The sequence below is a fragment of the Dermacentor albipictus genome, chromosome 6 (genome assembly GCF_038994185.2).
Source record: "Dermacentor albipictus isolate Rhodes 1998 colony chromosome 6, USDA_Dalb.pri_finalv2, whole genome shotgun sequence".
Classification (NCBI taxonomy): domain Eukaryota; kingdom Metazoa; phylum Arthropoda; class Arachnida; order Ixodida; family Ixodidae; genus Dermacentor; species Dermacentor albipictus.
Window position 1 is genome coordinate 38572713 of NC_091826.1, and position 14538 is coordinate 38587250.

General features: G+C 45.3%; 1 protein-coding gene across 3 annotated transcripts in view; it reads right to left on the reverse strand.

The window, feature by feature from the left end:
- The window catches only part of LOC135914570 (hemicentin-2-like), a 179763-nt gene that overhangs the window by 53983 nt on the left and 111242 nt on the right, over positions 1–14538 (reverse strand). The window contains exon 2 of one of the 3 annotated variants that reach the window (XM_070540372.1): positions 9000–9142. The exons of the other annotated variants lie outside the window; for them this stretch is intronic. The gene's annotated coding sequence lies outside the window, so the exon portion shown is untranslated. The remainder of the gene's footprint in view (positions 1–8999; positions 9143–14538) is intronic. 3 annotated transcript variants of the gene reach the window in all.

The window sequence follows — 14538 nt, forward strand, 5'->3', positions numbered from 1 at the left end:
GCCAAAGAGGTGTGTTGCCGCCGCCGGGGGGCCGTAAAGGTCCAAACACCCGGCATTGGCTCAACTTCCAGGATCCCCTTTTCCCCGGACACGGCTAAGCCGCGCACGGCTACACGCGGGAGGGTCCAACCCTCATGTGCTCGGGTCCGTGGTGTCGCAACGCACCAAACGCCTGCTGACGCAGACGCCCCTGCGGGGTACCAGCACAGTAAATAATTCCTCAAGAATGAAGGAGTTCCTCATGATTGTGGTTTCAAGGTATTCAGTTTCTTAATGAACCCACGTCGACTCTATGTTCTATTCCTTTCGCATTCTTGCAGTGCGTGACATCCGCGTAATAATGCTATGACTCAGCTCTAAGTGTTAAGTTTCTTCTCTTGCTCAAATTGTACTTGTAGGGATGACAGAGCGATTTGTATACTTCACAAGTTCGTAAGACAAGAAGCCGCGGAGCATGAGAACGAACAAAAGGATTTCCTAAAATTGCCGACCAGTCTCAAGTAGCTTTTAGGAATGAATAGTTTTGCGGATTTGATCCAATGTTGCTGCTATACTATTCTCACGAACGGTAGTACATAAAACATTTCCAGTAGTATTTCTTTGATATAAGAGGTGCTTCATTGAAACAAACTGCGCAGAGTTTTTGAAAGATATGATAACGAATAGGCCGAAGTCGTCAATCTATGGGTCAGTCGAATGCTCCTTAATCTGAGCCTGATTACACAGCGAGGGATTCGTTATTTAGCATTGAAGTGCACTGCTAATGAAAAATAGTTGAATATCCCTGCTCAAATCGATCGGCTGCAATGTACGCCGACTATTTAGGGAATTCGGGATTCTCGCACAAGGCAACGAGGAATGCTACGATGATCTGAGACAGTTGCAAAACGTCACACTTCGCGAGGTGGTACAAAATAAACGAGTCATGATTTTATTGATAAGCAAGAAAGTGAAAATGTAGCTCTCACTTTTTCGATAATATTGCCTATCTGTCTATCCCAATTCGATTATGACATAAATATTCGCTCTCAGCGACAATTCGAGATAAAGCACCAAGGAAAAGGAAACCTGTATAGTCAATATATGTTACTCACTGTTATTAAATATTATTAGATAATAAAGGCTACTGCAATATCGTATTCTGTTATACTTGATCAAAGCGTGTAAACCTAATAAGAAATATAACGAAGGGTGCATATCATCTCAACTTTTGGAGTCACCACCCGAATATCATGCTATCAAAGCAGAACAGTGGACACAAATCAATGTGTTCATGAATGAAGCAGCAATGAACACAAATCGGTAAGCTTATTTGCTCCATAACCTCTTAACTCTGGTCACGACAAAAAAAGAAATATTTATTTTCAAAGCAGATAAAATGCGTAGTGGTGAAGCAAACAGCCTAGAAAATAAGAACCGGCACATGCCATCGCCACTAGGGCTGCTACAGGAAGCTCTCTATCATGTCTAATCAAATACACTGTAGAAATGTAAAGAGGAACAAAATTAAACCCCCAGCGCATGTATTTTTCTTTTTTTCTTTTGGCTACGCCAACCACAAGGAAATGTGATACAGCATCTGATCACGGACGACACGTATGAAGATTTCGCACCAAAAGAGATCAATGGAATGAGAGCAATATAAACATCTGAAAATTGCACACCTATTGCATCTCTTTCTAAACAGGGCTACTAAGAATTTTCTGACATATTCGAAGACATAGCAGTAGTCTAACTAAACGTCATAAACGGACAACAAAACACCCCAACTACGGCGTCGACAACAGGTTTTGCATAATAGCCGGCGAAATACCTGCGATCGTAAATAATACCGTAAGCTTAACAACTACCCACAGAAGAGCTAGAGGAAAAAAAAAATAGCTTAACCTCAATACGAAGCCTTACTCACCTTTTCGTCCGTCGCCAGTCGATGCCGAAATAAATGCAATTGACAACAACTCAAATACTTGCGTAAGAAGTAGCTTCGGTTTGAGAATTTGGAACTGCATGATTTCGGGTATCCACAAGTAACTTCTTGTTTGAGTGCACGAGAAGTAGCTTGAAGGCTTTAAAGACTTAAAGAGCTGAGGAACTCGCACGCCCGATAAGCAAAGCACTTAGCGCGAACTTCGGCGAAAGGGTCCCGCGCTTTCGCTGAAGGACTGAGCACCGTGGGCCTGAGCACCTGGTCAGCGAATGCGAATGCGCTCGAGGGACGCGCGCGCGCTCGAGCCGAAAGGAGGAGGGGGGGAGTACGCGATGAAACGCCAGCGCCATCTATGGAGACAGTGGGAAAACTCGCAGCGACCCTACAAGTCCGGAGGTACAGTGCGTCATCCTATAATAGCACACTGGACTGGTGGTTTCCGTGCGCTCTCACTTAGCTGGAAAGGTCGTTGATCCGGGCTTCATCGCGACAATAATGTCGCTCCACAATGCCAACGAAGCCGCAATAACGCTAGTGAAATATTTTGTCTGTATAACAGCGTTTTGTTGTATTGGATGACCATCAGAACGCTCTGACTACACTCTGAAACGACCGAACGAATATGCGGTCCTAAGCCGAAGCCTTCACGTGATGAAAGTGTTCTGAGTAATACTTGGTGCTTCCCAGTATAGTAGGACCTGTCTTACGAGGAATAAACACGTTTCATTATGAGGAGCCGCCTCTCATGGGGCATGCAGCACTTTTTGTTTCCAGAATTGTTAGATAGGCTCAGATTCAATAGTGCTGATCAGCGCACAATTAATTAATATGTGGGACAGATTATTAATTAAGCTCGTCAGACCATCTACACGTCCACTAAATGTTTATGTTCGAGCTCTGCATGGACGTTTGTCTGATTTGCGTGGGAACGTTAAGCTCCTTCCTATAGAGGGTCACTAAAGGCGTAGTTCTGACTCAACATGCTGACTTTCATAATTGACGCCGTTTCATATGGCGTGTTTTTTTTTTTGCGGCGATTGTCTCTGATGACTTAAAGCAGCAAGTACCAGACAAAATATTTTTTTTCTTTTGTCGACCAAGTGCCTTTAACGGGGATGCACACTAACACATGCATCCAGGCATACATGCAGGCACACATACGAAAGAGCCAGAGATTTCTTTTAATTGTGACATCTCACGTTACTCCTTCTTTGAATGCATGATCAACGACAGATGAGCCTTCTGCCCCAAGTTAGTTCTATTCATGTTGTCACGCTTTTTCTCAGGCTCATTCCTGTTTTTCTGTTACAACCCACTGGCCTATTATAGACAGAGTTTGTATATTAAATAAACAAGCATATATACACGCTGAATCCATGCACACAGAACATTTAATCTTACAATTTCGCTAAACGACCTAACTGCTTCCTAGAGCACATCAAGCAATGCAGCATTTATATTAAACAACGTATCCGTGTATTATTTATGACATAAGGGCTTTGAAAACATGGCGAGATAAACGGAACGAAGGGAAGGAAAGAACAAAGGAAAAAAAGGAACCAATAAGGAAGGAAGGAACAAAGGAAATAAGGAATGGATGACTGTGTAATAAAGCTGGAGAAGCTTGCCTGTTGACACACCTAGAAAAAAAAGGCCACGAATGTTAACAAATGAACGTGATGGCAAATGCAACAATCTACGCCACAACGGCTGCACTCCATCGACGTGCATCTCACGCAAGACACCCCAGCGCACACACACCGCGCAACACTAAACGAAGTAACCTTTCAAGATGATTGAGAAACATGGAAGTTCCCAAGCCCAGGGCAGTCTGCGGGTATACGGGCAATTCACCGCACTACACCACGAGAACGACCGAGTTCCGCGCACTGTCGTAATATCGCGCTTCTGCCTCACTAAACTGCTTCACCGAGGCCGCCTGGAGGAACCGCAAGCCGTTGCGATAGCACCTCGTCAGCGCGAGTTGGTGTGTAGTCGGCACGAACTGCATACCGCACAGGCTGGCGATGATAATCGATGCTTCCACGCAACGCTCGAGGCGTTAACGCTGTGCAAGGGATTCTCGAAAAACTCGCGCCCCTAATGCGATGTCTCGGCCCGTAGGACTTGGCCAAGTTTATCGCATAACGCATCGCATAAGTTTATCGCGTATGAGACCCGTAGACTGGCTAACCAGGCGGAACCCAAGGAAGTAGATGGAATTCTGTTTCGAGAAGGTCTTACGACATTTCAAATCGATTTACCGTGGCAGGTAGGTAAATACAGGGCCGTGACGGCTTTCAAAGCGAAGGATATCGTTGCGCCCCCCCAAAGGTGATGCGTCTGTGCCGTCTGCTTTATCCGTTTGCCCGTTTATACTTTCAAACAAAGATGGATCTCGCACGGCCGTCTTTCTTGTTGTGAATGGGACTGCGAACGTGCACTTCCGCCTCCTGCCTGTACAAACAACCTTTCAGATGGGTTCCGAAGGACCACCCGGTATAATCGAATTACGGTTTTCTATATTTCCACTTACAAACTTCAAATATTAGAGTTAGGCCTCTGGCTAACTCCTTAGTCCCGTTCGAGCTACAGTTTTGCAACTTTTTACTTTGCGGTTTCCCACCTTTGCTGTATGGGAAAAGTAAAGACAGTCATCAAATTTCGAACATTTTTTCTCCAACGAATGGGAACTGCGCACTTTGGCACCGTCTTGTACAGAAATCGTAAGGCACAGCACAAGAAGGCTTTCTTGATTCTGTCGCGATGTGTCTCTGTAGACACAAACACCGCGATGTGTCTGCTTATAATTGAGTTTTTATTGAGTAAGATGCGTCGCCAATGTAGGGGATGCTTGCCGGAGCTCTACTATAGAGCATGCTATGACACTGGAGGGACACGTGATATAACGCGTTGGGTACATAACCAGGGGTCTATTAGAGTTACAGAAAATGTTCAAACGGAAGGGAACTTGCTGACGAGGACGGTCGAGGCAATTAGGTAGTGTGATGAAATTCGTAAACTTGCGGTAATAATATGAGGCCAGCCGGCGCAAGAAAGGAACAGCTGGAGATCGCTGGGAGAAATATCTGTCCTACAGTGGACATAAATATGATCGCAATGGCTGTGATGGTGATGATGATGATTAGAGTAACATAAGTGGTGCCAAATTACGGTAATATACGGCATATGACGACACATAAACGAATATATGGATGGAGATTAGCCGGCGTAGGACTGTGCTGGCAGGACAGGGGTGGATGGAAATATCAGGTCGATGAAGCTAGTAGCTATATGGGCCTGTTGGTCTGGCATCTTCTACTTTGTGGAAGCGCGAGCAGAACGACAGGGACACAGAAATGTACATTAGACAACACCACAACGCTGATTTCCAACAGCCGGTTTATTTCCACTTTGGGCAACCGTGCTTATATACTCCTCAAAACGTCACAGGACACGGGCACGATGCTGGGTGAGCAGAAACCAAACCGGGATAACCGCAGGCAAACACTTCTGAGGCAACACTTATTACGGAGGGTGCGTCCAACGCGCACAAAGTTATTCAATGTATTTTATTACTGCCACAAGCAACGAATCACACTATTGTTTCTTACACAACACTTCCGGTTCACCTCCCGAGACGACGGAGGACGAAATTCAATATAAACCAGAAAAAAATCGAAACAAAATGGTACGGTACAAAATTCATGGGTCTCATTATAGATATGATATCAGAGCATAAGTTTAGTTACATGTTGAGTTACTGAAGTGTCTGGAATAATTAGAATTAATGGGCCATCACTGATTACTGCACACCGAAGCACAGAATCGCAGACTTTAGAGAACCACCACGTGAGCACGATATTGGCGAAATTCCTGGAAACCCGGAAGTAGGAAGCAGAAGTAATGACATCACTAATGACGTCGCACGCAAGAAGGTGGCCCGATAGCCAACGGGCTAATTAATGGAAAACAGCTACCTGGCATAGACGGAACAACTGCGTATGAGAGCGGATGTGACGTCCCTCCCCCCTGTCTGGCTTCTCTCCCGGCGCTCACCTGCTCGGAATCGTATCCCTGACACGGCGGCCGCATATCGATGGGGTCGATATCCGAAAACACCCGTGTACTAAGGTATAGGTTCACGTTAAAGAACCCCAGATGGTCCAACTTTCTCGACTCCCCCACTATACGGCGTGCCTCATAATCAGATCGTGGTTTTGGCGTGTAAAACTAAATAACCTAATTTTTTTTTTCACCTGCCCGCTCGTTCGCTTGTCGGCAACAGCCGCGCGCGCGCGCTCGTTACGTCGCTCTGACGTCATCAGCGGAGAGGGCGCGTAAGGTGCGCTTTGTGCGCTCGTGGCCTCCGCGATCAACTCCGGCGGCGCGCAACGCAACGGAGAGCTGATCACGGAGGCCACGGTGCGCCGCTCCTTAGGCGGCTACGCGCCGGCAGGTGGCGTGCGTTGCGCTTTCTCCTCGCCCTCCTTCACCCTCTCTCTCTCCTCGCCCGCATACAGCGCCAGGGGAAAGACGTTCGCTGACTTAACCTAAAGCCCCTTGAACTTCGTAAAGTAGCGACACTCTCCTCCTCCGCCTTCACTCCTCCTCGTTTCTCCTCTCTTTCACGCTCCCTCCTCGACCGTGGCGCCGCCCACAGTGCTCGAGCGTAGCAACGGCGCCAACATGCGCTCCTCGCCACTCCGTAGACGCTTCTCGAGCAAAAATGGCGCCGATGCACGGCGCGATGGCCCACGTGATGCTATTAGGCCAATAGCGACGCGGCGTGGGCCTCGGCCAGAGCGCGCGAGGAGGAGGCGGCACTCTTCAAAGCGTGTCGGAACTTTACGAAGTTCAAGGGGCTTTAGCTTAACCTAATGAACACCAACGCCGAGGTGCGAGTGCCAATAAGAGACACCTAGGTCAATGATTAGGGTCGGCCCCCATTTTTTTTATGACGAAATCGATGGTTCACTGGCGCATGTGTCACGAAATGTTGCTATCTTTTTTGCATACATAATCGAGGGAGTCGTTTCGCACTTGTTTCCGCTCATAATAAATGTTACATTTAATCTGGTCGGCAGTCGCATCTCTGATTATTGAGAGGCAAGGAAACGATCAGCCGCCATGTTCTTTAATCGATAAATGTGCCCCCGGGTTATAAACACGGCTGTTAAAATGGGAAATAAACTTGTATTAGAAAGTGGCGCTGTGTGTTGTCTAACGGGCTCCTCTTATTCTCTGCGCTGCAACAAAGTAGGAGACTTCAGGGATTACACTTCAGGCCGCATAAGTGGGCTGACAATGATTACGATTGACAACGCCGGGGCTGAGTGCTTGTAACGACAGATGTAAAAAGTACCGCGGCAAAAGACATGAACAATTATCTTGTTAGATAAGTTGCAGGTCAAAGCTCCCAGAAAATATTTTACTCAACTTAGTAATTAGTTTTGTTCTCGCAAAAAGTAACCCTCTCGGCTATGTATGTTCAGCTGCCACGGTTTCTGGAGGTCATAGAAGCAAGGAGATAAGGCTTCATCCGGGATCATCTTCAGCTCATTAGTATATTTCGGCAAAGCATATTTCGGTATATTTGGGTAAAGGAGTACATTGATATATCTTCGAGGCCAGGTGGGAGGATTCCCGAAGATGATTGAGGGTACGCAAACAAATCTCATCAAACTAAAAAAAGAAACAGACAGGCTGACTTGTTCTTTTATAATAGTAAGAAAAAAACAAAACAAAAATGGTGTCAAACAGGACGTTATGACTGCACACCACCAACCGATTGGGAAACATTGGGAACATTGCTTAGACAGTATTCAAGGGCAGCACCTGTTGTTGGCTTGAAGCTCGAGTATACAGAGACGGCTTTTCATTGAAGCGCGGGTACTTCGCATTCCTTATCACGTGATCTCCCGAACCTCGGTTTCGCTTGAGAAAGTCCGCTGGTCGGAGTCATCAGCGGCGGTGAAAGATTAGCTCCTCGAGTTGGCTTTGAACCCCAGCAGCCGCGCTCTGTACAGGTGACCTCCCTCCTTTCCATGATCGCCCACGAGGGCCATTCATCGGGGGATTAGTAAAGGCACCGCGAGGAAGCTATCGAGTCAGCCGAAGATTACCTGAGTAGTCGCGAGGTCAGTGGCCGACCTAATGTATAGAGGGGTGACATCTTAATTTACAGGTTATTCAGAACCTAGGTCTTCTTCAAATGACATCTGAAAAGGCGGTGGGGCCAGCATGAACTGCTAAATATGAAGCTGCATGATTAGTCGCCTACCACAGCATACTTGAATGACGATGATAATTATGACATTAGGTATGGTCAGGATTTCTATTGGGATCCCCTTCAAAACGGGGCGGAGAGAAATAGTCACCCAGCCTGCTCGAGCTTAATCAGGCATTACTATACCTATTGCAGACTATAGAATTTTACCTGTCTCTGCGGAACCTTTCTTTTCCTTCAACAAAACCTCTCTTTGTAGCTATAGCGGCCACTTTACTTTACCAACACGGCTCTATCGATCAGACTTGGGCACACACTGCAAGGAACCACCTTGTAGACGCCTCGCTCGCTCAGTTCGCCATGGCTGTGTCTGCGCGTGCGCGGCGCTGACGTGGTAGTCTGTCCTCCTGGTGCCACCAAACAGGTCAGAGACATAACCGCTCTTCAAGTCGCTTCGTATTCTGAGTGTTGTGTTACTAATACGACAAGTCAATTTCAATGGGATTGTCACTCTTTGGGAACGTCACGAACTTTTCGGCGTGTCCGCCCGTAATCAGTCTCCTCAGTCTCTCTGTCAGTCTCTCTATCAGTCTCTCTATCAGTCTCTCTATATCAGTCTCTCTATCTGCTTGGAAGTATTTTCGCTGCAAATATGTATGCATCTTAAAAATTTTCAATTACGAGTTTTCACGTGCCTAAACCACCATCTGATTACGAGGCACGCTTATGCATCTTTGAGGTCTTTAGTCTGTATTTATGAATATAATATTGAAAATTATTTGATATTCCGCAAACACAGATTGCAGTCGAACCGTAATAGCAAATTACTAAAATATATGTTACTGTTCGATTTTCATTTGCTGTCTTTTCTTGTCCTATCAAGATGTTCCAATGGCTTGCTCTTCCGCGGCTGTAGTCTTTCACTGCCCAATCATTTTCACGAGACGATCCCGGTGACGATGGTGAAAGCTCGAAGATATGAGATTCTGGAAGCATGGAGGTAAACTTGTAGCACAACGAAGCCGCTTCATATGACATATCATATGCAGAATAAAAAAAAGCACATCTAGCGCCCGTTCCACGACGTGATGCATCGTATAAAAAAGGTACATCATTTTGCTGTAAAGTGAAATCTCGAAGCAGCAGCTTCCAAAGTCGGTGTGCAAATAGGTTCTCCAGGTATTGCTATTGCTTCGCGAAGATCTTGAGTTTGCCTCTCCAAGGTCGCACTTACGTAGCAATGGCTGGTCCCCCCTCAAAGAAAGGAAACACACGGCCAACGTGAACTATGCGATCTCCTTTTTCTTTTTCTTTTGTAGCATTGCGTTCATGTTTTTCCAGTTTCCCTCCAGTTCCCTATGGACTTAGCGTTTTACATACACCCAGTTTTACATACTCTCAGTCGATCTTGAAAATCTGGAAAGCCGTCCTTCAGGCCATACATTCTGTGTTATGGTGGTAATAGGTGTGCTGCAGAAATGAGAACAACCCGTTGTAACAGATATTGAATACAAAACAAAATAGAACCGCTTATTTGGTCACGAATAGAATGCATAAAAATGTTACACTTCTGGGACTCAAGAACACACAATAAATTAAACTATGTGGTTTTACCTGCGAAAACCACTTCGTGGAGGACTTCAGAAATTTCGACCACCTGGGGTTCTTTAACGTGCACCTAAATCTAAATACACGGGTGTTTTCGCTATTCGCCCCCATCGGAATGCGGCCGCCGTGGCCGGGATTCGATCCCGCGACCTCGTGCTCAGCAGTTTAACACCATAGCCACTGAGCAACAACGGCGGGTGGACTCAAGAACTTGAAAAATAACTTGTGGAAGGTCCCTTTGTTAAGTGGAGTTGTGAAAACAATGTGTGCAACAGCTAACGAATGATAACTATATAAATTGTGAGCATTAAGCACTGTTACTTCTTAAACATAAAACGCATAAGAAATTAAAAAGGGAATTGTGGTAGCTAACTTTCGGTTATTCACAAAGATGCTGCTAGGAAGCAAATACAGTCGACAAAAGTAAAATTTTTTCTTTAATAAACGTACAACACAACGTAGCTCGTTTGCAAACAAATAGTGATAGAAGACCATTAGAGTATACACGAAATAAAATATTGCTTCAATAAATGTGAAAGTCTAGGTAGTGCTAGAAATGCTGTCTGCCGAATTTGTGTACTCTCGTTTAGTGAAACCAGTATTAAGTCTCCAGAAAGAGTAAAGAACGCAAATCAGGATTCGTTAGGAAGGCTATGTCGTAGTAATAAATAGTTCGTATAAAAATACACTTACAAAATCTTTTTTTTTGTCTGTGTAGCCATTCTCTGTGTCTTGCGATGATGACAGTAGACGGGTAATGTAAACGCATCTATGCATTTATTATTTCGCTCGTTCCTGATATCCGCAAGAGCCTATAACTAAGGCGGGGATGAACCGGACGCTTAGGGCCACGTTCCTTATTACTTTTTTACTGCTTATGATCACGAAGCCTTTATTGTCACCAAACATTGCGAAAGAAAGAAATGGAGAGGAGAGGCAGGGAGGTTAACAAGATATCAGCCTCCGGTTTGCTACACTACAGTGGGGTGGGAAACAGTGGTTAGAAAGAGGACAGAGAAGAAGACGTTAAAACAACAACAACAAAAAAACAAAGAAACATACCTGCAAGCTGAGACATACCGTATTTTCGCGATTCTAACCACCCTCCGATTCTAAGCACCCCCCCCCCCCTCTATTTGCGGGAAGAAGTTAGGAAAAAAGTTTGCTTGCGAATCTAAGCATCCCCCTATTTGTTAGGAAGACCGCGTAGCCAAGGCCACCAAACGCGCTTGCTTACTCTAGAATCATTGCTCGGCGGACCTGCAGGCACGCGGTCGATGCTTCTGTTGGACGCGTTTCGCGGCCATCTGACTCCGGAGGTAAAGACAAACTTCGTAACATCGATAGGGACGTGGTTGTGATTCCGGGTGGAATGACGCCAGTGCTACAACCTCTCGACGTTTCAGTCAACAAGCCCTTCAAAGCCAATCTCCGACAGGAGCACGAAGAGTCGGTGCGAAATCCTGACCGGAAGAAGACGCCGACGGGAAAGCTGCAGAACGCGTTCCCATCAACCATCGCAACGTGGATTTCGGACGCGTGGAAGAGGGTCCAAGTGGACGTTGTGGTCAAATCATTTAAGAAGTGCTCGATCCCAAACAACTTCAACGGAACGGAAGACGACCTGCTGTGGGATACCGAGAGCACCGGTTCAAACAGTGCGATGAACTCGAGTGGCAGTGATAGTGACTGAGCATCCTACACAAGCGGTGGATTCATTGTCCACCGATTTTTCTTTCGAATGTTTGTAAAATAAAATGTTATTTCTTGAGCCCATCTCGTCGTGATGTCGCAGCGAAAAGAGGGAGGGGGGGTGTTATTCTAGATTTTTCGAATCTAAGCACCACCCCTCACTTTGGGCATCGCGATCGCGAAAAAATGGCGGTGCTTAGAATCGAGTAAATACGGCAGTAACTAGTGCTAACAAGATTAACGAAAAAAAAAGTCGGTACAGGACAGAGCGCTAGCGTCCTGTCTCTGTCCCAACTTTTTTTTTAGTCTTGTTAGCGCTAGTAAATATACGACAAACGTACGAGTAATCTGCATGGTAATTTATACCGATGCGTGTCGTCCGCAGAAGCAGGAGTACAACACTGACGACCCACCAGTGGGCAGCGCACGAAATGTCACATTGAGCTACTCTTTTGTCTAATAATAATAACTTCATAATATTAATAATTTTATTCAGATCAATTACACGACTTGTATGCGACAGCGACGGAACCCTTAGCCATAGGCTAAAAGTGTGGATCCATGGAATTATACGAAGGAAAACAAAGGATTCACACGCGGGCACAATCGTTCTTTGTTTGTTTGTTGTGTTTTTGACATATAATACGCTACCACAACCCAGTGCATGAGCAACGGGACTGCTTATGAAAATTCGTACACGCAAGCAGGAGCAACCTTTATATGCAACGGATGATACATTTTTGCAGCACGTTGGGGTTTAGATTAACGTCCTTGTAATGGTACTTTTTTTTCCCGACCAGGAAGATCGAATAATATCGGCTAACGGTTCATTTTGTGGCCGGATGTGGCACTTATAGCAGGAAAAAGCTGCAGAAATGTGTACGACTGCGACGTGGGCTCAGATATAGTGATTGGCGACGAGATGTGCGGTCGCTGTCCGCCATCGGTCGAATTCGGTATCACAAAATAAAAAAAAACCTGTAGGAAAAGATCACATTCCACAGCCGTTCCCATCAGGGTGACACAGAAAGCAATATCGGTCACTTCCACGTGCCCGAGGCCGTGTATTCAACCCCCAGAGAACAAGGTATTTTAAAGAAGACAAGCGCGAATGACATTAGAGATGGCGTATTGTCGCATACATGATCTCAAGTAGGGGTCACACATTTAAGCATTCGCACTGCGGAGAGCTAAGCCTCGCTTTTTGGTAACACAGCGTCGTACATACAGCGGTCTGAGCGCAACGGACTTTACACTGAAAGCTACAAACACCGATGTACTTTCTTTTTGTCTAAACTCGAACGTCACTAAAGCGCGGCACCAGCCAAGTCGCCGGCTAATACATGGTGTTGCACGTAACTTGAGCCAGACAATAAACATATTCAAATGTAGTTGGACCGAACCAAGGTAATAATTCGATACATTGCAAACATTCCGTACTCACCACACACTGGCGTTGCATTCCATACCTATAAGATTATGACCTCTCCTCACATGTAGAACTTTCGTATTCTGCGCTGCTTCTATTTTTCGGACAGCTCCTTTCACGATTTCCTTACACACACAGAATCATTCAAACCCGCAATAAGTAACATACGCATGCGAAACACGGGCGTGTGGTTTACACCGCGTTTCCGGCATGAACTACAAGTTGCCAAGCCTTCAACATAATTTAAATATAATCTTAAACAGGTACAAGCATACCATAGGCTTTACATTAAAATAGCTTAAATATTTCCAAAACATATAGCCTTATAGTACTGTTAACTAGGATGCAATGCTGACTGCACAAGTGGTATTACTTTGAATCTCGACTGAAATTCGAATCTATAATATTGTTGGCAATGAATGTGTTATAAATTTTTACTGTTGATATATGTATGAGCTGTCGAAGTCAAATCGGTTTATTTGCGTATTTACAATATATGCGTGTGTTAGTACATATGTGGAAGAATATGTGCATGTCACCTGTATATATTCAGTATAGTTTTTTTTTCATAAATAATCTGTTTCATCAACGGAATGTCGCCACTGCTAAATGTTTTCAGGTTGCCCGAGCCCAGTCAAGCTGTCAAAGAAGAGCTTTTTTGCCCAGGTATCCCTACCAGACATATCTATTTTTTCTGCAAAATATAATGAAATGAAATGCTATTTTCCGTCTCTTGGAGATACTCAGATAACTGTTCACATCACGCCAAATTAGATCATTCTGCTTAATTAACAGAAGAGACTTCTCGAACATTATATCTAGATGAAAAGTGGCAATTACAAAATTGCAGAGCAACATGAAAAACTCCCGATGCAGCTTTCTGTTGCTCAGCACCTGCTACATAAAAGTGTTTTTCCGAGTGTGAAAGAATCTCGGGAATACACGCGAGATTCTTTCGAGCGATGCCATAGTCGCAAAGAAACTGCTGCAGGCAAAAGAAGTGTTGATTTGATGTGCGACCACTCCCGTAGTTTCGCCTTGACCCTGGAGTGCGCTTTAACCATGCAGCTCTGCTTTTTCACGCCCTGCGAAATTTGTCCGCTTGAAATACTTCCATTGTGCCTATTTTTGAGAAATAGCAGAGACGTACAGGGCCGTACCTTGAACTGAAGTTGATCCAGTTTTCCCGGAACCCCTCTCGTGTCGTAGCAGTAGCGTTTGCTTGCCTTCTCACGTCTGCTTTTTCCTACCCCCCCCCCCCCCTCCTACCCCCTTGCATGACAAAGGCGTCTTCTCCCCCATCGTCTCTAAAGTTCTATCAACGTCCCCTCTGGACACGCACTTTTGTAATAAGGTAAGTGCTGCAGTTTCTGGAATGACTCTGGAGAGGTCACGGATAATGACAGCTGTAAAGAGGAAGATGTGTTGACGACTAGGGAGTTCCAGAGGCCGCGTTCGTCCTTTCAAATCTCAAGGAATGAATTTGGAGCCTGGAGGGCGTCCAAAAGAAGAAAAAAAATCAGAATAAATACGGAAGTTCAATTTTTTTTTTCAGATGAAAAGTTACGCAGTTCCCACGCACTGTCCGAATTGATGTAAGCGACGCTTTCTGCACCGGTTGTTTTGATTGACGATAATTAGCGAGGATGTCGG